Source organism: Halichoeres trimaculatus, unplaced genomic scaffold (assembly GCF_033239565.1).
Source record: "Halichoeres trimaculatus isolate MK-OKI-2021-1 unplaced genomic scaffold, fHalTri1.1 fHalTri1_scaffold_9, whole genome shotgun sequence".
In the NCBI taxonomy this organism is placed as follows: domain Eukaryota; kingdom Metazoa; phylum Chordata; class Actinopteri; order Labriformes; family Labridae; genus Halichoeres; species Halichoeres trimaculatus.
In genome coordinates this window covers 37,168,375-37,194,312 of record NW_027437188.1, presented here as the reverse complement: position 1 = coordinate 37,194,312, position 25,938 = coordinate 37,168,375, and the positions used below count along the sequence as shown (strand labels likewise).

At 42.6% G+C, this 25,938-nt stretch overlaps 1 protein-coding gene across 1 annotated transcript in view; it reads left to right on the top strand.

Moving 5' to 3' along the window:
* Positions 1 to 25,938, top strand: part of slc8a2b (solute carrier family 8 member 2b) — a 204,986-nt gene that overhangs the window by 70,690 nt on the left and 108,358 nt on the right. Inside the window, exon 3 of the mRNA XM_074679096.1 lies at positions 9,260 to 9,297. The gene's annotated coding sequence lies outside the window, so the exon portion shown is untranslated. The remainder of the gene's footprint in view (positions 1 to 9,259; positions 9,298 to 25,938) is intronic.

Genomic DNA, 25,938 nt, shown 5'->3' with positions numbered 1-25,938 from the left:
AACTTCATAAATCAGTTTTTAAGAGATGCTTTGGGGGCCCCTGGGAATCTTGGGGCCCCAGGCAACTGCCTGTGTTTGCCTAATTGAAGCTACGCCCCTGGTTACTGGGTACCGATTCATGTGAAACCAAAAGGTACCATGTTTAGGTACCTGAATACATCGTTGTGACTGTGAGGGAGTGGAAGAGTAGGAGATTTTCCATACTGGACATAAACACAGCATTACAAGGTTACATATAGAAGAATAAATATGTTAAATTGAAAAAAATGTATCAGAAAGAATCCACTCTGGAGGTCGTTTTCAAAGTTTGCATTTCAGGTCTAAAAGGAGAGCCTGAAAAACAGCAATACTTATGTGTTTATGTGTTTCATCTTAAAACTGTTGTCGTGTGAACGGCCCCTCAGGCTCAAACCTTATTGGTCCATCACAGACTGATGAAACCAGAGCTCACCTGTCCCTCAGGTGTCTCAGTGTCAGAGTTGTTGAGTTTGTGCTGATCTTTATCTTCAGACCAGCAGCTTCTGCTCAGCCCAGATGGAGTTTACTGAGTTTTGTGTTTTCTTTTACTGAGCTCTCAACAGAAAGTGTGAGTGTGCTCTGAATCACTGGTGTAACTGCGCTGAACTAATATTGAACGTTTCTGTCTCATCGTGCTCTCTGCAGCTGTTGGCTCAGGAACAATCGTCTGTGGTGTTTTCAGGACGGCGAGGCCTCAGAGTGTGTGTGACAGCAGCGTCAGAGCTGGTTGGGCTGAACAGAGACAACAGCAGCGAGTGTGACTGAATTATTAGCCCGTCTGAGTGTGTGTGTGTGTGTGTGTGTGTGTGTGTAGCAGGAAGCAGAGTGCACTCCCCATTTTTCAGCTGGTATTAACGTAACGATCTCATCTTTCTACAAATGAAGGAGGAGGTGCCGACTCTAGAGCTTGACAAAGATGGAGATGATTTGTTTTCTGATGGTGTTCGAGCACCTGAGACCGACAAATGGAGCAAAGAGCCAGCACTGGCTGACCAGGAGAAGTGAACTTTTGGGGTTTTTTGTTTATTTTTTCCTTCTTAATTTATTTTTTCCTTTTTTTATTTTTCCTTTTTATTTTTTCCTTTTTTTATTTTTTAATTAAAAAAATGAAAAAAAAAAAAAAAGATTTTTTTTTTATTTTTTCCTTCATTAAATGTATTTACTTTTTCATTGATTTATTTTTTATTTTATTTTTATTTTTTTTCCTTAATGAAAACAAAAATAAAAAAGAAATTAAAAAAGTGAACTGTTTTTTTATTTTTTCCTTTTTTAAATGTATTTACTTTTTTATTGATTTACTTTTCATTTTATTTTTTTATTTTTTTAATTTTTTTTTTATGAAAACAAAAATAATAAAAAAAATTAAAAAGTGAACTGTTTTTATTTAATTTTTTTTCTTTATTTACTTTTTCATTTATTTATTTATTTATTATTTTATTTTATTATTTTATTTTATTTTTTTGTTATTTAAAAAAATTAAAACAAAAATTAAAAAATAAAAATAAAAAAAAAAGTGAACTGGTTTTACCTTTAGCTTGGACCCTGTGCTGAAGCTTCTGTTCCTGTAAGAATCTCTGAACTGAAAACATAAATCAGTTTCCTCAGCCAAAGATCAAATCCTAACTTTGTCCTCGTCCTCTATGAGCTTAGATTTTCAAAAGAGGAACACGAGAAGAAGATACTCTCCTTCAAGCTGTGACTGATTTGACTTTTTGTAGAAAGATTATGGAGCAGATGGGGATCATTCAGTCAGTCACACTTTTACTACTCATACATCTCAGTTAGTGAAATCTGACTGAAGTCTTGGCAGCCTGCGGCTCAGATTTGTCCGTGTAATTCAGCAGAATGAAAGAGTAATGTTGCATGAGGAAGGTTATTCGATGTAAGATGCTGAAATTATTTCCACAGTGAGTCAGTTTCTGGTGTTTAAAGCAGGAAATCTTTGGAGAAAAGAGGAATCAGAGGTATTAGCGCTCCGCTCTGAGAAGATTTCTCAATGACTGTAATCCACAGCACTCCACGCTGACCCCTCTGACACTCAGCCAGCGCTCCCAGCTGGGCGCCGACCTCGTCCTCAGCCTGCACTGACTTCGTGGTCGTGGATGTGGGAGCAGGAAAAGCTCGTAATGGATGTGAAGTCGGTTTCTGAAATGGACTCTAAACCACTAAAACAAAAGAGAAACCACCTTTTTGCTGCTCCGGCTGGAGGATGGAGCTCCTGTTACGGTCTGCGGTCCTGAGCTGGTAATTAATTGACTTGGCCGCACCTCAGGCTTTCAGCCGGAGCGTGAGGATGTGCTGAAAACAGAGCAGGGTTTCAGGAAAGGAGGAGGAGGATTTCTCCTCAGCTGACCGAGCTCGGAGGCTGTGGGTGGATTTCCATCGGGAGCAGAATCTTCAATGATCTGACCTTCGTGTGTCGCTCTTATACATCTGTTTCCTTCAGCTCTCCGTCTTGTAGCTAAATGAGCTCTGCTGCATGCATGGCAGCCTTCTGCACGCGCTCAGTGAGGAGCTACTAGGTGCAGTCTGTGGAGGGTTGGGGTCTTTGTGAAAGGACTGCAGCAGCTTCGGTAATTGACCTGTCAGCTGGTTGGTTTGTTCTCTGAAAACTCATCCTGCACAGGCAGTTCTACGATTCTGCAGTTTCATTCACAGACGCTTTCGTCCAGAGTAACGTTCAACACAAGCAAGAATTTAGAGAGAAGGGAAACCTTAGTTATTTATTTTATTTTGTTTTTCATCATGTGGAATAATCCATTCCATTCCATTTTCCCGCCTTCAGTGAGTCACATGACCAGCTGCACGGAACTGTCAGTCATTGTGACATCATCACCAACTGCTGCCCTCTCAGGAGAGAAACTGACTGAAGTTCTAGAATCGTCTCCTCATAGCTGCCACTATTTTGACCAAATCTCTCTAAAAATCAGATATTTTTTTATAGTAAATTTTGTCAGGAATACATCCATGTCATTTTTAAAGCCGTACCACTTTTACTTTTTTGTGTAGAGGCCTAACTGCTGCAGTTTGTGTGGAGCTGGATCCTCCTCTCCCATTCATTCTAAGGGGGGGGGGGGCTGAAAGAGCTTCTTTGGGGTTCACCAACTTTGAGGGCTTGTTAGTCAAAAACTGTTCGAAAAACAACAAATTCCTACATAGATTTTATAAAGCAGGGTCCACTCTGTCATCTGAGCGAATTTTAAGCGGATACTGTTAATGGCTTGGGAGGAGATAACGTTTGTTTCAGGCCCAAAATTTGGACAGATTTTATTTTGAAAGGCCTATTGCTGGCTTCCTGTTTGAGAAAGATGAAGGGTGTTGGCATGTAATTTGTGTGTCTCAATAAGACGAACATTTTGATGTTGGTTTGATTTCTGTACAGCATTCCTATTGCCATTGAGAGGCGTTCTGGTGTACCTAGGTGGCACTAGAGAGCACAATTTGGCCTGTTGGAGTCAATTTTTTAATAATATCAAGTGTTTGGCTGAATTTGAGGTGGGTGTTGATTTTTGTATTTTTGGAGCACGTTTAGGGGGGTCAAATAGGGCTCTAAGAGTGGAGGGAATAATAAGAAAGAAAACAGCAAAACACAATAGAGTCCTCTCCCTTCAGGCAAGGACACTTACATGTCAATTTTTACACAAAATAAGACAAAAAAAAAACTCGAAAAGATTTCAGTTTTTTACAGTGTGCTCTTTTTCTTCCTTATCCTCCTCCTGAACTTCATTTCTTTTATTTAATTTTTAAACTCTTTCAATTTGTGAGTCTCAATGAGATGAACATTTCGACGTTGGTTTGATGTCTGTACAACATTCCTGCTGCCATTAAGAGTAGTTTAATTGTGCCTAGGTGGCGCTAGAGAGCACATTTTGGTATGTTGGGGGCGATTTTTTTGCTGAATCTGAGGTGTGTGCTGATTTTGGTGAGTTTCTGTCTGAAAAACAGATTTATCAGTAACGTTGAGCTTCAGTCTGTGCTCCCATCAGAAACATGAAGCGATCCCAAACCTGCAGACGCAGTTATCTTTATAAGCTCACAGAGGTGATATTTCTCTACAGGTGAGGGAAGGAAAGAGTCCATTAGCCGCCCACACTGCTGTGAGCTGAGTTTTGTCAGAGTTAAGATCTAAATGTGCCTGGAAATGTCGTCTTTCTTCTCACTTTGCTCTCCAGGAGCCGTGCGTGCTGTGCAGACCTTTTGTTGACTCCTCTGACTTCCTGCTGTCAGGATCTGAGGCGGTGGCTTTTAGAGATTTTAATGCTAATGCTAACGTTTAATTTTTCGTGCATACAGAGTCCATTCCTCGCCCTGGTTTAGAAACCTCTGACTCTTGTGGACCCCTCACACCGAGCTGGTGGGTTATTTCTTCAGAGGCGTTTCTCCCGTGTTGATCTTTCCTGTGATTCGGCCTCTGAGGGAAACAAACAGGTCTTTTAATAAACAGCAGCTGGTGTTTGGAGAGAAAATCAATGAGAGTGAAATGTGCTGATGTCTGCTCAGGTTGGCCGTGTCTCCCTTCATCCAGCCTCTTTATATATTTATATGTGTGTGTGTGTGTGTGTGTGTGTGTTTGAACAAAGATATTGCTCTGCCAGGTCTCCTGTTTACTGAGTCACAGAAACTGTTTTGGTGTGTGGTTTTATAACTCGATATCAGCCTGCTTCTATTGTTAACTGTTGCACTCTGGTATTATTAAAGCCTGTGAAAGTGTGTGTGTGTGTGTGTGTGTGTATTAGCAGAAACACATGAGCTGCCTGTCTCTTTCACTCGCTGTTTATTCATGACTTCTCGTCTTTTCTGTCATTGCTCTCACACACACACTATCACATGTGTTACAGCTCCTCACTTTGCAGCAGGTCTGGGGTAGAGCTTTCTAGATGTCCAGGAACTCTGTGGGCGGGGCCTACAAGCTCACTGCTTCTGATTGGTGGAGCTCCCACAATGTTTTAATGGTCTTGGTTTAGTTCCTCCTAACCAACGGTCTTCTCTGAGCCTGATGGTGTGAATGTGTCTCTGTCAGCTCCCGGTGTTCCAGTCTAAAGAGTGACCCTGTAAACTGGAGACCTTCAGCTGAACGTGTCAGAGGAGTTCCAGGTTACAGCAGCTGTTCAGACACAGAGGAAGACCTGGAGAAGTCATCCTGCGTCCCGCTCAGTCAACGAGCTCCTTTAGAAACACGGCTCCATCTCTGCCGTCTTCACACTTTGGACAGGAAACCCTCCACCGTTTTTCTGATCAAGCCCCAGCTTTCAGCTTTTAGCTTTTAGGCCACAACTTTTGGCTTCAGGCCAACTTGACTTTTAGATGGTGGCTTTTAGGCAAGGGCATTTGGCCACTGGCTTTTGGCTCTCAGGCCACTGTGGTTAGCTTTTACGGCACAGCTTCTTTCTCTCAAGCCACATCTTTTGTTTTTTGGGCCAGGGCCATCAACCCCAAGAACACTTTTAGCTTTTAGGCCTTGACTTTTGGCCATTTGGCCATGGCCTTTTGCTTTTAGGCCACAGCTCTTGACTCCTAGGCTATGACCTTTGGTTTTCAGGCCAGGGCCATTGGCTCTTAGGCTACTTTCAGAACTCAGGCAATGGCTTTTAACTTTTAGACCACAGCTTTTGGCCACGAGGCTATGGATTTTGGCTCTCAGGCCACTGCGGTTAGCTCTTAGGGTACATCTTCTTTCTTTCAAGCCACATCTTTTGTTTTTTGGGCCAGGGCCATCAACTCTTGGGCCACTTTTAGCTTTCAGGTCTTGACTTTTGGCACTTTGGCCATGGCCTTTTGCTTTTAGGCCACAGCTCTTGATTCCTCAGCCATGGCTTTTGGTTTTCAGGCCAGGACTATTGAGCCAGCCATTTTTAGTAATAAGGCAATGGCTTTTAACTTTAAGGCCACAGCTTTTGGCCACAAGGCTAAAGCTTTTGGCTCTAAGGCCACTTCGGTTAGCCTTATGGCACATCTTCTTTCTTTCAAGCCACAGCTTTCAGGTCCAGGTCCATCAACTCTTTGGCCACTTTTAGCTTTCAGGCCTTGACTTTTGGCCCTTGGGTCATGGCGTTTTTGTTCTCGGCCACAGCTCTTGACTCCTTGGCCATGGCTTTCGGTTTTCAAGCCAGGGCTATTGGCTCTTAGGCTACTTCTAGCTTTCATGCAATGGCTTTTAGCTTAGGCCACAGCTTTTGGCCCTTGGACCACGACTTTTGGCTTTTAGATACTCACACAAACAATAGACCCCAGAAAATCAGTAACTTGCAGTTAAGATCTGCTCCACCAGGTGTCTCTGGATCTCTCCTGCTGGCTCAGAAGTTTCTCCACTTTTTCCTTTGGTTGAAAATGGCCCCACCTAGGGGACCAGATGTCCAGGATCTTGTAGAGGCGGGGCCTATAAGCTGAACATCTCTGATTGGTGGAGCACCATAATGGTCGTCTTTGAGTCTGGGCTGATCTTTGAATCTCTAGACCTATCTCTGGACCTCGTCTCCTTTCAGGTTTCATTAAATCCACCCTCAATGAAATAAATCATTTTTGTGCTGCCCTCTCCTGGTCTGTCATTGTAGTGCAACAGCTTTTATTTTTTCTCCATGCGTCTCTGACCTGTTTTTTATAATCCTCCTGGAGACACACACAATTAACGAACCATGTTTAGTACCTGGGCATGTTTCACTGAGAAGCAAAAGTTCCTGAACCTTCTGGTGGAGAAACGTGTAGTTTATAAATAAAATGATGAACTTTTTCCTCCTCTGTGAGTGTTTGAAGACTTTCTTTGTTTGAACCATGGATTTTACTCTTCTTTAACATGAGTCCAATTAATCCCAGCATGGTGAGATATTCTCATTACCCACAGGCTGCTGCACAATAACATGCTAAATGCAATTAGTGTGGCCACACTGTGTCCTTTCTCCCTCTGCCGGTTATGTCATCACTCATTATGTCCCTGACATCAGCACATGTGTAATGGGACCAGGCCGGTCTGCGCCGTTCATTACAGACGTGTTGTTGGGCAGAAAGGAAGCAGAGAGCACGGATAACAACGAGCTGCAGCTAATTAACCTGATCCTAGGAAACATGCTTTAACACACGGCACGGCACGGTGTGTGTGTGTGTGTGTGTGTGTGTGTGTGTGTGTGTGTGTGAGAGACTCTGACACTTTCTTTCATCCATCAGCTGTTTGCTCCTCCTCGAGGTGTTTTCTCACTTTCTAACCTCTTTTACTCCTGTCTCCACCATCATTCATCTTCCCTCACACACACACACACACACACACTCACAAACACACACACACACACACACACACACACACACACTCACTCACTCACAAACAGACACACACTCCCTTTTCTCTGTCTTCTCTTCTCGCTGATCAATACTCCAATCGAAACCGCCTCGTTCTCCAAAGACAGTTCCTCCTCACGGCGAGGAGAGACATGACTCAGACAGACAGAGAGAGAGAGAGACAGGCAGAGAGAGACAGACAGACAGACAGAGAGAGACAGACAGACAGACAGACAGACAGACAGACAGACAGAGAGAGACAGACAGACAGACAGAGAGAGACAGACAGACAGACAGAGAGAGACAGACAGACAGACAGAGAGAGACAGACAGACAGACAGACAGACAGACAGACAGACAGAGAGAGACAGACAGACAGACAGAGAGAGACAGACAGACAGACAGAGAGAGACAGACAGACAGACAGACAGGCAGACAGACAGACAGACAGACAGACAGGCAGACAGACAGACAGAGACAGACAGAGAGAGACAGACAGGCAGACAGACAGGCAGACAGAGACAGACAGACAGGCAGACAGACAGGTTGAATTTGCTGTCGTCAGCCCCCGCAGTCAGCAGTCGTCCATGTTCCCACGCTCTCCCAGGCTGCTCGCTCTCTCTTTAACATTTAATGTATTCATGCAGGATTTTCCTTCAGCTGTTTTTTACTCTGAGGATCACAGAATCAGGTTCTTTGTTCAGATACTTCTCAGTCCAGATCAGGGGTCTGCAATCTTTACTTTCATAGGAGCCATTTTTCCTCAGCTCACCTGGATTAAAGTCATTCAGGAGCCACAAAATCTACTTTCCTTCCACAATAAAGACAATAAAGTGTATAAAATTCTTAAAATGGAAAAAATCTAGCAATCTGTTTATAAAATTGGGCTTGTAATGTCTTTGCTTTTTTTTTTTAAATATATTATTTTTATTTTTATTTATCCTTTATTTGACCAGAAGAACCTCATTGAGATTAAAGATGTAATTTGCAAGATATTATGAATTTGCTGTTATTTTGTTTAAAATTTGTAATATCATAAATTTCCTTTTCTTCAAAATGTTACAATAATTTTAAAATTTAAAAAATTAAAAAAAAAACATCAAAAAGATGCCCAAATTCAAAAAGTTTAGAAATTTTAAAAAAATTACCAAAATGTAAAAAATCAAAGAAATTTAAATTCAAAAATAGTGATTTAAAAATTGCAAATTTGAAAAAGGGATCTAAATAATTTGCCAAATTTGCAGAAATTACAATAAAAAAAATCATTTTTTTTTTTAAATTACAAAATTAAAAAAAAATGTCAAAAATTGAAATTCAAAAATGTTTGCAAAAAAACTAATAAATGCAAAGCTCTCTAAAGAATTTGCAAAAATTTAAGAGAAAAATGCAAAAATCGCAAAAAGCTGATAGCTTAATAGCAAGATATGCATATACAGTTGCATATGTAAAAAATATTGCATCAAAATTTTAATTTAGTATTAATGTCTTCATAATCATTTTTACCCTCTGCGAGAAAAATGATAATTTTAAAAGCTGCAAGGAGACACTGCCAAGGAGTCAAAGGGCCGCATGAGGCTCCAGAGCCACAGGTTGAAGACCGCTGGTCCAGAGCATTTCACACAGCTTCAACCATCCAACGCTGCGTGGGCTGCAGTTTATTAAACACACACGTGTAAAACTCTAAGTTTCCAGAGTCTGGAGTGTTTGCAGTAAAAATAGTCTCCATTGATTCTCCTCGTGAGCTCCTGCAGAGGAAGGAGGAGGAAATCTGTTGGTGGGGAGATAAAAGGAGGCTTCATTATCGACCTGAGAGCGTCTCTGTGTGATGCTGAGGAGAGGCCGGTCTGCACGCTGCAGAGACGCGTCTGAGGACCACATGAGTGTGTGTGTGCAGGATGTGTAAAGTCACCTTGTGTTTCATGTTGGGACGCGGCCTCCAGCTCCTCACTCAACACGTCTCCTCTTCTCGTTTCAGGGCTGCTGAACCCCCACAACCCCATGACTCCAGTTTGGGTGAGTACACACACTCTTTGTGTCTTTGTGTGGGAACAAATGGTGCAGTGTAACACACACACACACACACAACACACACACACACACACACAAAACAACACGGTGTACACAAAGTTGTAATGAGCAGCCAGTTTATGCATGAACAAATGTTTCATGGGGAGAGATCCAGCCATTCACACACACACACACACACACACACACACATACACACACACACACACACACACACACACACACACACACACACACACACACACACACACACACACACACACAGAGCCCCAGCATGTGATGAAGAGGCTGCTTTGTCAGTGAAGCCAGCTCGCGCTCTGCTCTGTTTCCTTCGCTCTCTGAATACTAAACATCTCTCTGCTGTTATCCTCGGCCAGGAAACTCTGTGTGTGAGTGTGTGAGGTTCACACACACTCACACACACACTCACACATTAGCTAACTGCTCCTTTCCCGTCTGTGTGGCTGTAACTTTAGATATTTGTGTTCGTGCTGGGAGTAAATGTGTGTTTTTGACGACTGCTCTCGTTTGTGTGCTGAGCAGATATCTACTGTGTGTGTGTTCGGTGTGTGTGTGTGTGTGTGTGTGTGTGTGTGTGTGTGTGTTCCCCTGGGGTGTGTAACAGGAGAACAGGGACTTGTTGCAGTGATAAACACTCTGTTTGTGGTATTGGTCTGGTTTCCTAACGTCCTCTTTGATTTGCTGTTTGTCTCTTCTCTCTGATTTCTCCTCCTCGTGTTTTAAATTCACCCAGCGTTTGTTTAAAGCTGAGCAGGATAACTTTCAGGTTTGTTTTTCTAATAACATCGAGCAGGACGTGTTTATTCTGCAGAGGTTTCTGTAAACTTGAGCCCCGGCTCAGCTCCTGTTAGCCGCTCCGCTCCGCGTGTTTCAGTCAGATAAGAGAGGAGGTTTGAGGAGCGTCCTCTGAGGATCTGCTCAGGAAAGATTTTCACGTTTTTATCTCAAAGTTTAGTTTGTGAAGCTCATTTCTGACTGATTTTCAAACAGCTGTGTTTACGTTTGCATCTTGATTAAAATTATTCTGATTAGAGAGAAAAACTTGATTTGATTGAATCAGACTGAGCCTGTTTCTGCATCAAACACCGTCCAATCACGCGCTTTCACTCTGCTTCCTGTTTCCTTTTTACACCACAGACGAGTTTGTTTCAACACTCGATCAGTGGTTAGGAAACACTCTCACTTTAATGTATTTGCCTGTGAACTGAAAATCCTTTTAGTCATAAAACAGACTGTTACAGCGTTAAAAACATATTTACAGCCTGGTTCAAAAACAGTTTGGGTCTGAAACGCTGATTTCTTGATTTCTATGAGGAATGTTTGGTCGTCCAATCGGAGACACAGCTCAGCTCACGTGACTGACAGGCGCCCTATAGCTGTTAGAAAGGAAGCTCCATGCTGGCGTCATTTCCAATATGGCTGCCTCCATGGACTGGCTTCTTTTCACTGTTTGAGGAACAGATGGATGACGTCGCAGAGATTAAATCCATGTTTTACATACAGTCTATGGGTCAGAGCAGAAGATACAGATAAACAGGAGAGTGATAGAGCACGGGCTAAAGGATAAAACACAAGCAACAGGCTAAAACACGAGCTAAAAGCTAAAACACAAGCTAAAGGTGAAATACAATCTAAAGGCTAAAACACAAGCTACAGACTAAAACACAGGCTGAGGCTAAAATATGAGCTGAAGTCTAAAACAGGACCTGAAGTCTTAAACACAAGCTCAAGACTTTAATGTGAGCTAACTGTGAGGCTAAACGGTGAGCTAATGGCTATGGCTTGAGGAACAACTAAAGACTAAAACACATGGTAAGGCTAAAATATAAGCTGAAGGCTAAAACAGGAGCTGAAGTCTTAAACACAAGTTAAAGACTTTAGTATGAGCACATTATAAGGCTTAACGATAAGCTAATGGCTATGGCTAAAAAAAATCTAAAGACTGAGACACATGCTAAGGGCTGAAAAATGAGCTAAAAGCTAAAACAGGAGGGGAAGGCTAAAACACAAGCTACAGGGCTAAAACGCAGGCTAAAATCTTTAACACAAGCTAGAATCTAAAACACAATCAAAGGGCTACACAAGAGCTAAAGGCTAAAACACGACTTAAAGGTCAAAACACAAGCTAAAGACAAAAACATGAGCTGAGGGCTGTGACATTAGCTTAGAGCTAAAACAAGAGCTAAAGGCTAAAACACAAGCTAAAGGCTAAACCCCAGGTTAATGTGTGCTAATGTAGCCTCCAACCCACAGTCAGCAGTTATTCTGCAGTGGTCTGTTCAAACTTGAGAGTCTATCAATAAAATGAAGAGCCAGGTTACGTTAGCTCTGCTTGGTGAGGTTGGAGTTGGTAGATGAGCTCTGGTAGGACAGAACCAGGATTCACTAACGTTACAGACACGTCTCAGAGCACCGGGCTGTGAGGAGAGAGAAATATAGCAGCTGCTAAACTACGCTACAAACTGACAAAGTTAGCTTGTTGTCAGGTTTCAAAGTGTAGCTCTACCTAACTGTTGATAAATACTTTACCTCGTGGAGCTGGATCTGGGAAAAAGTTGACTTGAAGAAAGAAAAGTAGAGTTAAAGAGAAGATTTAATGCCCACCTTAGTAAGAGTCACATCCTCACAACAGTGGGTGATAGTGCTCATGGGAAATGGAGTCTTTATCCCTGAAAACACTTCTGACTGCACCAACACTTGTCTCTGCAAATAATATCAAACAGAAAGTCTTTACACCTGTTTCTATCAGTCTTTACACTAACAACATGAAGCTAACCTGCAGTGAGCGTGTTTTCCTCCCCCAGGAGGAAACTGTGTGTTTCAGGTGTTTACATGGTTAATCTGATGACCGTCAAACCAAACAAACCACCTCTCTCCTCCACTCTGACGTTTCTCTCCTGATGAGCCGGACCTGATCGATCCGCTCTGTGAAATGTTGACATAAGTCCAAGTTATTCTGAGTTTACAAAGTTGGTGAAACACAGGAAGTGATGTCTGCAACAGCTCTGACAGTCTCTGTATTTTATTCATGGCAGAGCTGGAGAAAATCAAACATTGTCTCATTTTTTAAAAACGTCAGACATGAATTCATCTTTTCCTCGTTCAGCAGGGTTCGGTATTTCCTCCCTGATTACTGATGCTCTGCCCTGGATCATAACGACAGTTAACCTTTCCTCCTCTCGTCATTATGCTAACGCTGCTGTCGTCCTCCTCGCTCCATCTCTGACATTTAAAGCTGACGGTGACGGCGTTCGGCGGTCGTTTTCAGACATTTAAGGGCGTCATATTTCTGATTGAGGGTCTGACCTGTCACATCCGTCCAATCACAGGGAGGCGCCGGGGCCGTCACAGTTATTAATGACGGAGTAACGTCCTCTCTTCTTTCTATATGAGGCGGCGTTATCGTTTTAATGTGCAGCTAAATGAGCTTTTCCTCTTCATTTACACCCTGAGCTCTCACTTTACACAGTCTCCGACTCTTCATCAGGTCTGAGCGGCGTCTCAGTCTCATTAAAGTGTGTGTGTGTGAGTGTGTGTGTGTGTGTAGAGGTATGTAATCCTCCATAGCTGCTGTTTCATCAGTAATAATGAAACTAAACACCCTCCGTCTTCTTCATTAGAGCAGGTAAACCTTAATGTGATCAAACGAACAGCTGTTATCAGCTGTTAACGACTCTGATTGATTAATGTGATCATCCTCGCCACAGGGGGGTGTTGTGTTTGATCTGAGTGTGTTTAATTAAAACATGACGCTGACGTGGAGCAGGTGAAGAATCAGGATCATCTGGATAAATCAGTCGTTAGAGGCTCTGTGAGGAGAATCAGTTTGGTGTTGGTTACAGTGACACCTATGGCTGAAATGGGAAGTGTTCTTCTATCATGAGGACTCAGTTTCCCATGAGCACCATCGCCCACATCTTGAAAGGACGTGACTTTAACCAAGATGTGCATTTGTTCTTCTTCTAACTGTACTTTCTTTGTTCAAGACAACTTTTCTTTTCCCAGGATGCAAAGCGAGAAGGTAACGTTTGTTTGTTGTTCAAAGGTGACACCGGTCAAACTTGATGACCTCAGTTTGTAGTTTAGTTTCCTGAAGCAGACGATCTGTGCCCGGTGCTCTGAGACGTGTCTGTAACGTGTAACGTGTAACGTTAGTGAATCCTGGTTTTGTCCTACCAGAGCTCATCTACCAACTCCAACCTCACCAAGCAGATCTAACGTAACCTGGCTCTTCATTTTATTGATAGACTCTCAAGTTTGAACAGACCACTGCAGAATAACTGCTGACTGTGGGTTGGAGGCTACATTAGCACAAACAGATTAACCTGGGGTTTAGCCTTTAGCTTGTGTTTTACATTTTAGCTTGTGTTTTGGCCTTAAACGTGTATTCTAGCCTTCAGCTCGTGTTTTCACCCTTAGCTTATGTCATAGCCTTTAGCTCATGTTTAAGACTTTAGCTTAGTCTCAGACTTTGGCTGATGTTTTTGTCTTTAGCTTGTGTTTTAGCCTTCAGGTCGTGTTTTAGCCTTTAGCTCTTGTGTAGCTCTAGCTTGTGTTTTAAACTTTAGCTCCTGTTTGTCTTTAGCTTGTGTTTTAGCCTTCAGGTCGTGTTTTAGCCTTTAGCTCTTGTGTAGCTCTAGCTTGTGTTTTAGCCTTTAGCTCTTGTTTTGGCTTTTAGCTCATGTTCCAGGGCTTAGCATGTGTTTTAGTCTTAGGGTTTTCCTATAGCCATAGTCATTAGCTCATCATTTAGCCTTACAGTTAGCACCCATTACAGTCTTTAGCTTGTGTTTTAGTCTTTTATTGGTGTTTTAGCCTTAACCTTGTGTTTTAGCATTTAGCTCATGTTTTTGCCCTTAGCTTATGTCTCAGACTTTACCTCCTGTTTTTGTCTCTAGCTTGTGTTTTAGCCTTAAGGTTGTGTTTTAGAATTTAGCTCTTGTGTAGCTCCACATTGTGTTTTAGACTTTAGCTCCTGTTAAAGATTTTAGCCTGCATTTTAGCCTTAAGCGCTGTTTTTAGCCTTTAGCTCCTGTTTTGGCTTTTACCTCATGTTCCAGCGCTAAGCATGTCTTTTAGTCGTAAGGTTTTCCTATAGCCGTAGCCATTAGCTCATTGTTTAGCCTTACAGTTAGCTCACATTAAAGTCTTTAGCTTGTGTTGTTGCCTTTAGCCTTTTGTTTGTTTTTAGCCTTTAGCTTGTGTTTTAGCAATTTGTTTGTGTTTTAGCCTTTTAATCCGTGTTTTTAGGTTTTAGGTGTTTTAGCCTTTAGCTCATGTTTTGGCCTTTAGCTTGTCTTGTAGCCTTTACCCTGTATTTCAGCCTTGAGCTCATATTTTATTCTTTAGCTAATGTTTTTGCCACCAGCTCACGTTTTGACCTTTACCTTGAGTTTGAGTCTTTAGCATTTGCTCATCTACCAACTCCAACCTCACCAAGCAGAGCTAACGTAACCTCACTCTTCATTTTAATGACAGACTCTCAAGTAGGGATGGGTACCTTTTACATTTGAAATGATACGGTACCTGGAAATTGGTATTGGTACTCAACGGTACCAATTTGTGGTACTTTTGTGTGTTTATGTGGTAAAATATATCAATTTGTTACATAAGAAAATCTAAATTATTTTCAATTATTTAACATATTCATTCTTCAATATATAACCTTGTAATGCTGTGTTCATGTCCGGCATGGAAAACCAGCAACTCTTCCGCTCCCTTACAGTCACAAGGATGCGTTCAGATACCTAAACATGGTACCTTTGATTCTACGTGAATTGGTACCCGGTACATTTGACAGAATTCAGTCGGTATCTATAAAAGTACCTCTTCAGCTCCTCCAGAAATTGTTTTCAGCAGAGAAAAACACAGATCTCTCTTCTCTCTGCTAAACTTTGTTGGTCAGCATGGTGTCATTAAACTAAAGACTTTGTTGCTGATAATCTCATTTTAAATTGTGGATTATAAACAGGCAAATCTATCAAAATGAGATAATTTTGTAATCTCTAATAAAGTCCTCTCAGGGTCTGTAAATAGTGTTTAAAGGATTCTGACTCATGCACGCTTTGACTCATGGGAGGAGCTAAACAGGCTAAGGTTTGGAGCAGGAGGTGATTCAAGATTTAAGATTCAAACAGTTTATTTATCCCTGAGGGCCAACGATAAAAACAGAGTGATGCGGTCAATGACGTCATCAAAACTCTTATTTTTCTAAAATCCACCAAACCACGACAGAGTGAAGAAGACTTTTGTATCAGTTTGAGAAAAACTTCCAGCTTGGATCAGGAAATGGATCAAATTTCTGGGTGGATGGATCTCTGCTGCCTCCGTTTACAGATAAACCCGTCTCCTCTGGTTAGAGGATGTGGCTCAGGTTTTCCAGACCTGGAGCAGCCTGTGAATCAGACTCTGTCAGTACTGATCCTGTGCCGGGGTTTCCTGGAGTGGTGGAGCAGGATGATTGGAAGTGACAGCACAAAATGCGAGCTTGTCCACAGCAGATGAAGGTGAAGCTGGTTTCATTCAGGAGACGTCACCTTCATCAGATTTTTATCGCGTCTTTTCTGCATCGATGAGCCAAAGTTTCCTCCGGGGTCTGGGATGAATTCAGCTCCTGAGCGAGCACGGCGGCACAGAAAATGACTCTCAGCTTCACGTGGCGTTGGCGCAGAGAGCCTCTGAGTCACTACCTGATGTCCTTCTGCAGCGCGTTCACACACACGTCGTGTTAATCACTCAGCCGTGGTTCGCCAGAGGCCGTCATGGTTCCTCGCCGCTCCTCGGTTTGCAGAGCACAGATCAGGGAGTCCTTCAGGGAGTCGGCCCATCACCCCAGTTCCTCCAGGGACAAACCAACAAACCCCGTGTTTTATTTCTACGCCTGCTTCTTCACCAATCCTCAGCCCTGTCAGTCCGCCCTGCAGCTCGGGGTTAGTGAACGGAAATAAGTGAAGCATAATCAATATTTCTCCATCAGGAGATCTGACAGCCGTCCTTCATGCAGAAAGACCCGAAATCAATGAGTCCAGCTTGGGTTTCTGACATGCTGGTCGTAGTCTCTGGGTTGGTTTTCTGTCTTAAAGAGCAGAAGGAAGAAGACCAGGGGCAGAAATGCTGCAGATAAATTTATTTCCAGCTTATTGCTGAAAGTTTTCATCATCAAACAGGATTTTACCGCTTCACTTAAAAGTTTCATCCAGGAAAAAAACTTCACATGGACCCAAACTGTGAGTATCAAGATAAAACACTGACATTTATTAACCCTAAAAGTCACAGATCAGCGCTCTGATTGGTTTCTTTGCAGACTGATGACATCACAGCTCACCTGTCCCTCAGGTGTCTCTGATCCTGATGATCAGTGGTCATTTACCTGCAGTGTTACCTGCTGAGTCATCATCAATAAACTCTGCTTCAGACCAAAGAACATGTTCTCCATTAGGGGGCGCTGTGCGGGAAACATGTCTGGATGGTTTTATGGCAGGATCAGGATCTGGATCTGGATCTGGATTAGATCAGGATTGGGTTTTAGATTCAAGCTATCTTAATCTGCATACATAGGAGAAGGAAATGAAGTGGGAAGGAAGGAAGGATGGATGGAGAGGAAGAGAGGATGGAGAGGAAGGAAGGATAAGAGGATAAGAAGAAGGAAGGGAGGGGGTGATAAAGGAAAAATAAAGGGGAAAAGATGAGAAAAGAAAAGTTGGAAGAAAGGAAGGAAGTTAGAAAGGAAGGTGAAAGAAAAGAAGGGTGAAGGGAAAACAAGAAAGCAAGGAAGGATAATAAAAGGAACCAAGAAAGTGCAGAAAGGGAAAAAGGAAGAAAGGGGAGGGGAAAACCCTAAAAAAATGAGGAAAGGATGGAAGGAAAGGAAAGAAGGAAGGAAGTAAAGAAATTAAAAACAAAAAAGGGGAGAAAAAGAAAGGGTGAAAGGACGGGGTAAAGGGGAGGAGGGAGATGAAAAAGAAAAGAAGGATGATAAAAGGACAGGAGGAAGTGGAGAATGGTAGGAAGCGAAGGAAGAATTTTTAAAAAATGAGGAAAGGATGGAAGGGAAGGAAAGAAGGAAGTAAAGAAAGTAAAAACAAAAAAGGGGAGGAAGAAAGAAAGGGAGAAAGGAGATGAAGGAGAAAGGAAGGATGATGAAAGGACAGAAGGAAGTGGAGAATAAAAGAAAGAGAATGAGGAAATTAAAAAAATGAGGACAGGATGGATGGAAAGAAAAGGAGGGAGGAAAGCAAGTAAAAACAAGAAGGGGAGGAAGAAAGGAGGGAAGAAAAGAGGGGAAGGAGGAAGGAGGGAATGAAAGAAGGAAGGAAAAGGGGGGTGGAAGGAAGGGAGGAAAAAAGGAGAGATGGAAAAAAAAAGGGAATAAGGTAAGGAAAGGAAGGGGAAATCCAGGAAAAAATTAGGAAGGAAGGAAGGAAAGAAGAATGGAAGGAAGGAAGGAAGGAAGAAGAAAAATCTTTTTAGACCCAAACATCTTTCCTGCTCTGTTTCCTCAGTTTTTCCTCGTCTCGTTTCCTCTGATGTGTTTTGTAAACTCTCACATTTTCTCCTCCTGATAAAAACGTTGATTTACAGTCGTCAGCTGGAGAAATGTTGAGTTTCTGCTGAACGTTCAGAGCTTTAGCTTCAGACCAGAACCGAGGGTTAAAATCAGAAAAAGCTCCTGATTCAAAGTTAATACCATCAAATAATAAAGTCAAAGTGATGGAAAGAGAGAAGGGTCAAACCTCTAAAGTGTGAGGGAGACGTCAGCACGTTTAACGACTCTTTGAATCAAACTTTATTGAAGCTTAAATTTTCATTGACAAACTCTCTCGACTGTTAAACCTCTTTGATTTTCACTGTTTCTCCAGGATTCAGCTTCAAACTCATCAAACGTCTCACTGTCCCATCCCCTGACATGATCTGAAGGATGTGTGTGTGTGCAGGGCTGCAGAGTGTGTGTGTGTGTGTGTGTGTGTGTGTGTGTGTGTGTGTGTGTGTGTGTGTGTGTGTGTGTGTGTGTGTGTGTGTGTGTGGATGGTCCTGCGGTTACCTCCTGTGTGTGTCTCTAACGTCTTCTGCCTGGATACAGACTCACAGAGGTGGGCGGGCGGCTGCCTGGGGCTGATGGGAAGTTATTGGCTCCCTGAGAGGAGCCCAGAGGGGGGTTGAAGATGTGTGTGTGTGTGTGTGTGTGTGTGTGATCTGTAACGTGATATAATCAATGATGACTGGAGGGGGAGGCGTTACTGTCCACGCGTGTTTGTGTGTTTGGGATGACATGTTTCCCCGAGCGTAGTGTGTTCCTCTCTCTTTATTCTCTCTGCTGTCTTACACACACACACACACACACACACACACACACACACACACACACCACACACACCCTGTGCTGCCTAAATGTGTGTTAAAGATGTGTGTTGATGGCTTTCCTTATTTAACACGTCGTAATGAGGTTAGAGAGGAGCAGAGATGGAGCGATATGTTTGTTTTTATCACTACTTGGCCCTGAGACCTTCCTGAACACACACACACACACACACACACACACACACACACACACACACACACACACACACACACACACACACACACACACACCCTCTTCTCTGGTCTGTCCTCCAGGTCTTAGAGGAACTTTCCTTCCCTTGTTTCCTTGTGTCCTGTAGCCTCTTTGCAGCCTGCTGTCAATCACTGCAGCCACGCCCTTATATGGGCATAACCTGTTAGTTTAATAACTTTTAAAATAAATCGTACCGTGTGTGTTGATAGAGAAATGAGATCCTCAGACTCTCTGAACCAGGCTGTAAACATGTTAGCTCTGCCGTAAATATCAGCTTTTTGAATTAGTGTGTATGTAGTTTCTGGTCTTTCTGCAGCCAGCCCCCAGTGGACACTAGAGGAACTGCAGTTTCTCTTTGAGTCCGCACTTTAAGTCAGACCTGGTGACCAAGACCCGGCATGCAGCCCGAGCCACGAACTACTGAGAGCAGCTTTAGCTAGACCAAGGGTCTTCAACCTGTGGCTCTGGACCCTCATGTGGCCCTTTGACTCCTCTGCAGTGGCTCCTTGTAGCTTTAAAAAAATATTATTGAAATAAAGAATTGTTATTTTTCTTACAGAGGGTATTGATGAATAAAGACAATGACACTTAATTTTTTGAATTAAATTTGCATCATATCTAGCAATAAAGCTTCCAATTTATTTTTTTAGATTTTTGTGAATATTTTTGAAATTTTTTGCAAAACTTTCTGAATCTCAAATGTTGACATTTTTTCCAATTTCCAATCTGTATTTTTTTTAATTCATTTTTGGTAGAAAATGCAAATTTTTAAAATAATTTATTTTGATAATTTATTTCATTTTTTTCATTTTTTGACATTTCAAAATTTTTGAAATTTTTGCACATTTTTTAAATGTTTTTTTAAATATAATTTTAAACACTTTGAATTTTAAGAATTACTGTAACATTTTGAAAAAAATGAAATTTATGATAATGGATGCGGGGAAACTTTTTTTTCTTAAATTTGAAAAAAATTGCAACAATTTTTGAAGATTTTAACAAAAATTGAATTTCTGTAAATTTTTTAAAATTCATTTTTTGAAAAAAAAAAAAAAGCAAATTTTTGAAATAATATATTCTGATAATTTATTAGACTTTGGCATTTTTTTGACATTTTAATTTTTTTTTCTGAATTTTTTTGCACAATTTTTTTTAAACGTCAGCAGCTGAATGACGGGGGCTCATTCTGATTGGCTGGCACGGCTCGAGCTGCACTTATCGGTGGATTTGCCCGCTTTTGCACTTAAGTATTTTTAAAAATGAACAAAGGGGAGGGTATTAATTTCTGAAAATACTCGGCTACATGTGGACACAGCCTGAAAATCAGCTGATTTATTTTCATCTCCAAGGTTTGAAAATCTGAAAGTGTGAGAATCTGGAAAAAGATCGACCTCCTGTTTCAGACGTCTGGGACCATGAACAGACTGTGTTTCAGATGTTGATCACAGCGACGGGACAGAATTAAAGCCCAGAGTGAAAACATAAAAACACAACAAGTGTTGGAGAAAGAGGAATAAATCCAGGGTGGAGGAGCTGGAGCAGGCTGTGAATTTAAAGCAGTCGCTGCCTCCTTCCTTCCTCTCTGCTCAGATATTTCTCTCCTTTCTCCTGGGCTGATTATTCAGCGCTCCTTTCCTCTCCTCCGCCGGCTCCTTTCCTGCTCTCTGCCATCTCTTCCTCCACTTTCTGTCCCACAATCCTCTCTGTCCTCTCTGTCCTCTCTTTGTGACCATCACCTGCTCTCTCCGTCAGCTCTTCTCACTTCTTATCCTGATGATTTGCTCTCACTCGTCTTTTTTTCTCCCCCTGGTGTGATTCCTCTTTCACTCCCCCGCAGTTTCCTCTCCTCTCCCTCCTTCATTTAATGTTTTATGACCTCCTCCTCCTCCTCTCTGTCTCCATCCTGCAGCTCTTCTTCTGAATCCTCTTTCTCAGCTCTTTCTCCTCCTCCGTCCTCCTCTGACTGAACAAACAGAGAGCGGTAAAAGCAGTGAGCGCCGTGTTTTTATCAGAATGGGGTAAACTGGCTCTCCTTCAGCCCTTCATGGGTCTGTCTAATGGGTTTCATCCTTCAGCTGCAGCCTGGATGGATTCGTTCAGCAGCTCTGCACGCCCAGGTTTCTCTTTATCATCCAACAAGTTCACTTCCCATGAGGCTTTGAGGGCGCAGAAATGTCTCAGACGGGATTTAGTGAGCAGGAGGAAACACACGGCTTCATTTCATCCGAGCAGAGATCCTCCAGGAGGTGAAGCTGCTCTGAGTTTGGTCCAGGTGTTGGTTACAGCGACACCTGTGGCTGGTTGGGATAAAGACTCTGTTTCCCATGAGCACCGTCACCTACTGTCTTGAGGATGTGACTCCTACCACAGATTCTGTGTCTGGTTGAATCCTGGTTTACTCTCTGTATTTAGCAACTCCAGATGGAGGACTTTCACGTCACACACCTCTGCAGATTTCTAACTTCTGAGATCACCGTGGTAACCGTGTGATGAACAGTTCCTGGGGTGAAATTACAGCCACACTCAGCAGTTTATTCTGGATCATTGATGTCTTCATGAAATGGTAGTAACATGTTTTGGTCCAAAAAGCCAATAAATCAAGCACAGCAGCATTGTTTCCAGGCTCTCATAGCCCCTCTGTTCAGAACGCTCTGATTTAGTGGGCGTGGCCTTCATATGTAAATGAGCCACCGCTGATACCGCCCCGCTCTTCCACGTCACTGAGAGCGGCGCCACGAGCTCCGAGTGCACAATGTTTAGAAAACAGAGAAGCTGGTTTACCGTAACATTACAGGCTAAAACAACAGGCTAACTGCAGCTAAAGTTAGCATCCTGAAGCTAACACAGAGACAGGGGGGACACTGAGGAAAAGCTCTTCCATCTGCTCCACAGCACACAGCATTTAAAATACTCACATTTCCAGGGTCCCAGGTTTGTTGGAGGATGGTTGGTAATGCGCCTGGATTCAGGACCAGTCTATTGGCTAGCCCTCTGTTGGACTGTCCAAAGTTGGAAAAGCAGTCGGCCGTGAAGTGACTAGCACACACATGCTCAGTTTTACTGAGTGTAGCTGGAACATTTCCTGATAAATGAACTCTAGACACTTAGTCTGTCTTCTTCTGAGATGGGAAGCTTGAGCATGGAGCTATGTGGCTGTTTACAGCCAAAAACAGAGCAGTGATGGCTCTCCAACTTTGGCATTCCTCCTCCCAGCTGCCGGAGAGATTTCTTTCTCCTGATTGGTCAAAAAAGGGAATCGCTGACGTCAGCAAATCCCCAAAATCCAAACAGCTGGTTTTAGGTCAGGATTTTACATTCACAAGCTCCACTAAGAACAGGTTTGGTCATTAAATATCACATTTTGTGGGCTGGGAGGAAAGACAAAGACCCACACATTTCACTTAAAGACTGAATGAAGGGATTTTTGCAGAATATGGGAGCTTTAAAGTTGAGAGCTTCAGTAGATCAGACTTTGAAGTCAGTGTAATCATGGGTATCTACCCCTCACTTCTTGTGTTTGTACTTTTATTAGAGCAAAAGGTAAAAACGGTGCTAAGAGATCTCCCTGAGATCCACTGATACAGAACTCTCTGACAAGATACATAGCGGTTAGCATACATCGTTGAATCGTTGCTTTTTCCAGCAAAACAACAACTTTTATCAATGAACACACAAACAAATGTTCAAAACTTCCTCACAAAGGATTCATCTTTAGTCCATTCAGCGTGTTATATCTCTGCTACAGCACACAGCAGCGGTAAGATCACATGTAATCTCGTTTAGCGCGTAAAAAATCAGGCCACGATTAAAAACATGAATACATCTATTAATATTACCCACACAGCAATGACAATAATGCACCGTTTGGATGATTCAGAGTCAAAGGCTGTGTCTGAAATGGCATACTAACTACTCACACTAAGTGTGACGTCAAAAATAGTATGTAGTGCGTTCACATTAAAAAGTATGAAAAGATTGTGTGGGCGAGAAATACCCGGATGTATACTATATCCGAAAAAATTGTAAGTATGGGAGGTGGGCATACTAGTCGCACTGACACGCCCCATGATGCATTGCGAGCCCCGTATTTATAAACGTAAATACAGAATGAGATGACAAGATGAGAAGCGACTAAAATGGACTTAGCTCTACAGGGAAACCTAAACGTAAGTACAAAGAAATAAAGTGCCTGAGGCGACGGACGGATCATCTTCGGTGTCTGCGAGCAGTAAACATTTTTTAATTTTTTGAAGAGAGATGAATTCGTCTTGAGACCGGTGTTAGCTAAAAATCATCCACTAGCGAACTTCCCATTTTCAAAATAAAAGCACCCGTTTATCTCCTTTAAGTTCTTTAACGCTTTTGTAAATTGGGCTCTTGTTTTTGAGCGGACCAGAAGTTTCTTCGATAGCATATTGGCGCTCTTAACAGAATGTCTGAAATGTCGAACTTAAATTTGTATCCGTGCGTTTTGTGGCCCAAATTACCACATTTTGGTTTTCTACGTGATGACTTTCCCGCCTAAAATGTTCTTAAAACTTTCAAATGTGGAGAATCAACAGAGATATTTGATAGCCTGGTGTGCTTCCATAGACTTATGTGTGCTTCCAATTTTTGTCGTCGGAGGTTTTGAAATGCATCATGGGAAATCGAGTAGTATACCACAGTGTAAACGGTTGGCACTCTAATCATACTTATAGTATGTAGTATACAGTATATACACAACGACCATGTAGTATGTAGTACGTTAGTATGCCATTTCGGACACAGCCAAACATTTGATATTATCAATCGTTAGCACGGCGCTCTACGGTAACAGGAAGTTTGCACTCCACCGGATATTTGACCGGATATACGTCATGCTCAATTGTGCAAAAGGCCTATTGGCAAAAAAAAAGAAAAGATGTAAACAGTGTGAACAGCTTCTTCTCCTCTGGTTAAGTGCTGTGGTAGATGTGTGTTTGTGACACAGCGCCCTCTGCAGCTCAGGAGTGGTGTTGATTTGTGGCATCAGGGCTGGTGTGGACGAATAAAATCATCTGAGGCTGGGGGAGGAGAATCATTTTCAGGACGTCGACTAAAAAATTTGGCACATTTGTTCGCTTAAGGAAGCACCAAAGTACAAAAATCCTCCTCATCACTCTGCAGCTCCAGCCTCCATCAGCCCGTGGCTCCAACCGCCGCTTCTGATGTCACATCCTCCTGAGACCAACCCCAACGACCCCCGGTTTCCCTCAGAAAGGTGACAGCTGATTTAGAGCGTGATTACCAGGGAGGCGAGGAGGTGCTGTGTGAGAATTTGATGATCACACACACACACACACACACACACACACACACACACACACACACACACACACACACACACACACACACACACACACACACACACACAGTGACATGGTTCGGCCGTAATGAGCTGGCATGGAGGGAAGGCCGGCCCATCGTAATTATAGAAGGCGCCCAGGGCTTGGAGATGGATGTCTCTCACTCTCACACACACACTCACACACACATTCACACACACACACTAACGCACACGCTCAGTTCCTGGGGACAGGGGGAGAAAAGGGGGAGAGGGGAAGAGATGGAAACAAAAAGCAGGGAGCAGTAAAAGAGAGAAAGAGACGTCTCGCTCTGTTTCTCCCTGAACGCTCTGTCCTCAAACACACACACACACACACTCTCACACACACTGTGTGTATCCAGGCATCATGTATCCTCAGCTCTGTTATGTGTGTGCTTTGTGTCTTAAAGAGTCTGAAGGCTGACACACCTGATCGTTAGTCTCAGGTGAGTAAAAAGCAGCTGGTTAATAAAACATTCACAGCGAGCGTTCAGACGATCATGAAGAGCTCAGTGACCCTGAACGCAGCACGGCCCGAGGATCAGGCCTCAGGTACCAGGTCTGTGCGCCTGACGATGATCTGAGTGATGAGTCACTTGGTGCGTTCTGACGGTTTGATGGATGAGTCTGAACCAGGAGCCAGAAGAGCACCCCCTGCTGGGAACACAGAGACCTCGTCCACAGAGGCCGTCTGAGCCTGGGAGCTTTTGGGTGAAGGTGGAGGTTTAGAAAGAAAGTGTGATGGTGTTTGTTTCTGGGTTAGCATCAAGTGATGTGCAGAGAGTTAACGTCTGATTGGACAGATTCAGCAGTTTTTATTCACACGTGCATGAAAACTCGGCGTCTTCTGATTATCAGGAGTGCGGGGCGTGTGTGAATGAGGCTGCAGCAGCTTCTCCTCTGTGTGTGATGTTGGCTTGAACCAGATCTCTGCTTCGTCATGTTTCGACTGTTCTCTCTCAGTCTGACATGTAGCGTGGCCATCAGACACCTGGAGTCGATCCAGGTTTGCTTAGTCCATTCTCAGTCTGACTGAGCTGTTTCCATACATACTAACAGTCCAGTCTCGTTCTGACTGAGCTCATAGTCTGATTTCTGGAGCTACAGGTAAACTGAGGAGTCATTCACCCCAATGATGATCCTCTCCTGGTTCATGTTTGGCTCTAAAACTTCAAACCTGTTGACTCCTGGTCCCACTCCACTCATCATTTGACACAGTTTCACACTTTCGGATCATTCCTTCCTCCAGTAAATCACTTATTAGACCCTCTAAACATGGTCAAAAACTCAACAAAATTAGCACACACATCCTGTGTGCCAAAAATTTCAATATGTAAATGTTCTTTATTTATACAGCCCTTTACAACAACCCTTTCGGCGAACCAAAGTGCTTTACAATTAGAGGTAGACCGATATATCGGGCCGATATTTGGACATTTGTCTCTATCGGCCATCGGCCGTATTTTCTTTTAGAAAGCCGATTTTTCATCCGTTGTATAAAATGGTGCAATTTTTGATCAGGCACAAAAAAGATGAGCACCTCAAACTTGTGGAACCACTTGGATACATTACATACTTTTGTTCAAATTATATAAATAAGTTTAAATTTCTTTTTTGACATTTTAAGAAGAGTGTGAATGTTTACTACTGCTTGTTACATTGTGTGTTTACTCAGACAAAATATGTCATTGTTTTGAAATAAATGTTCAGA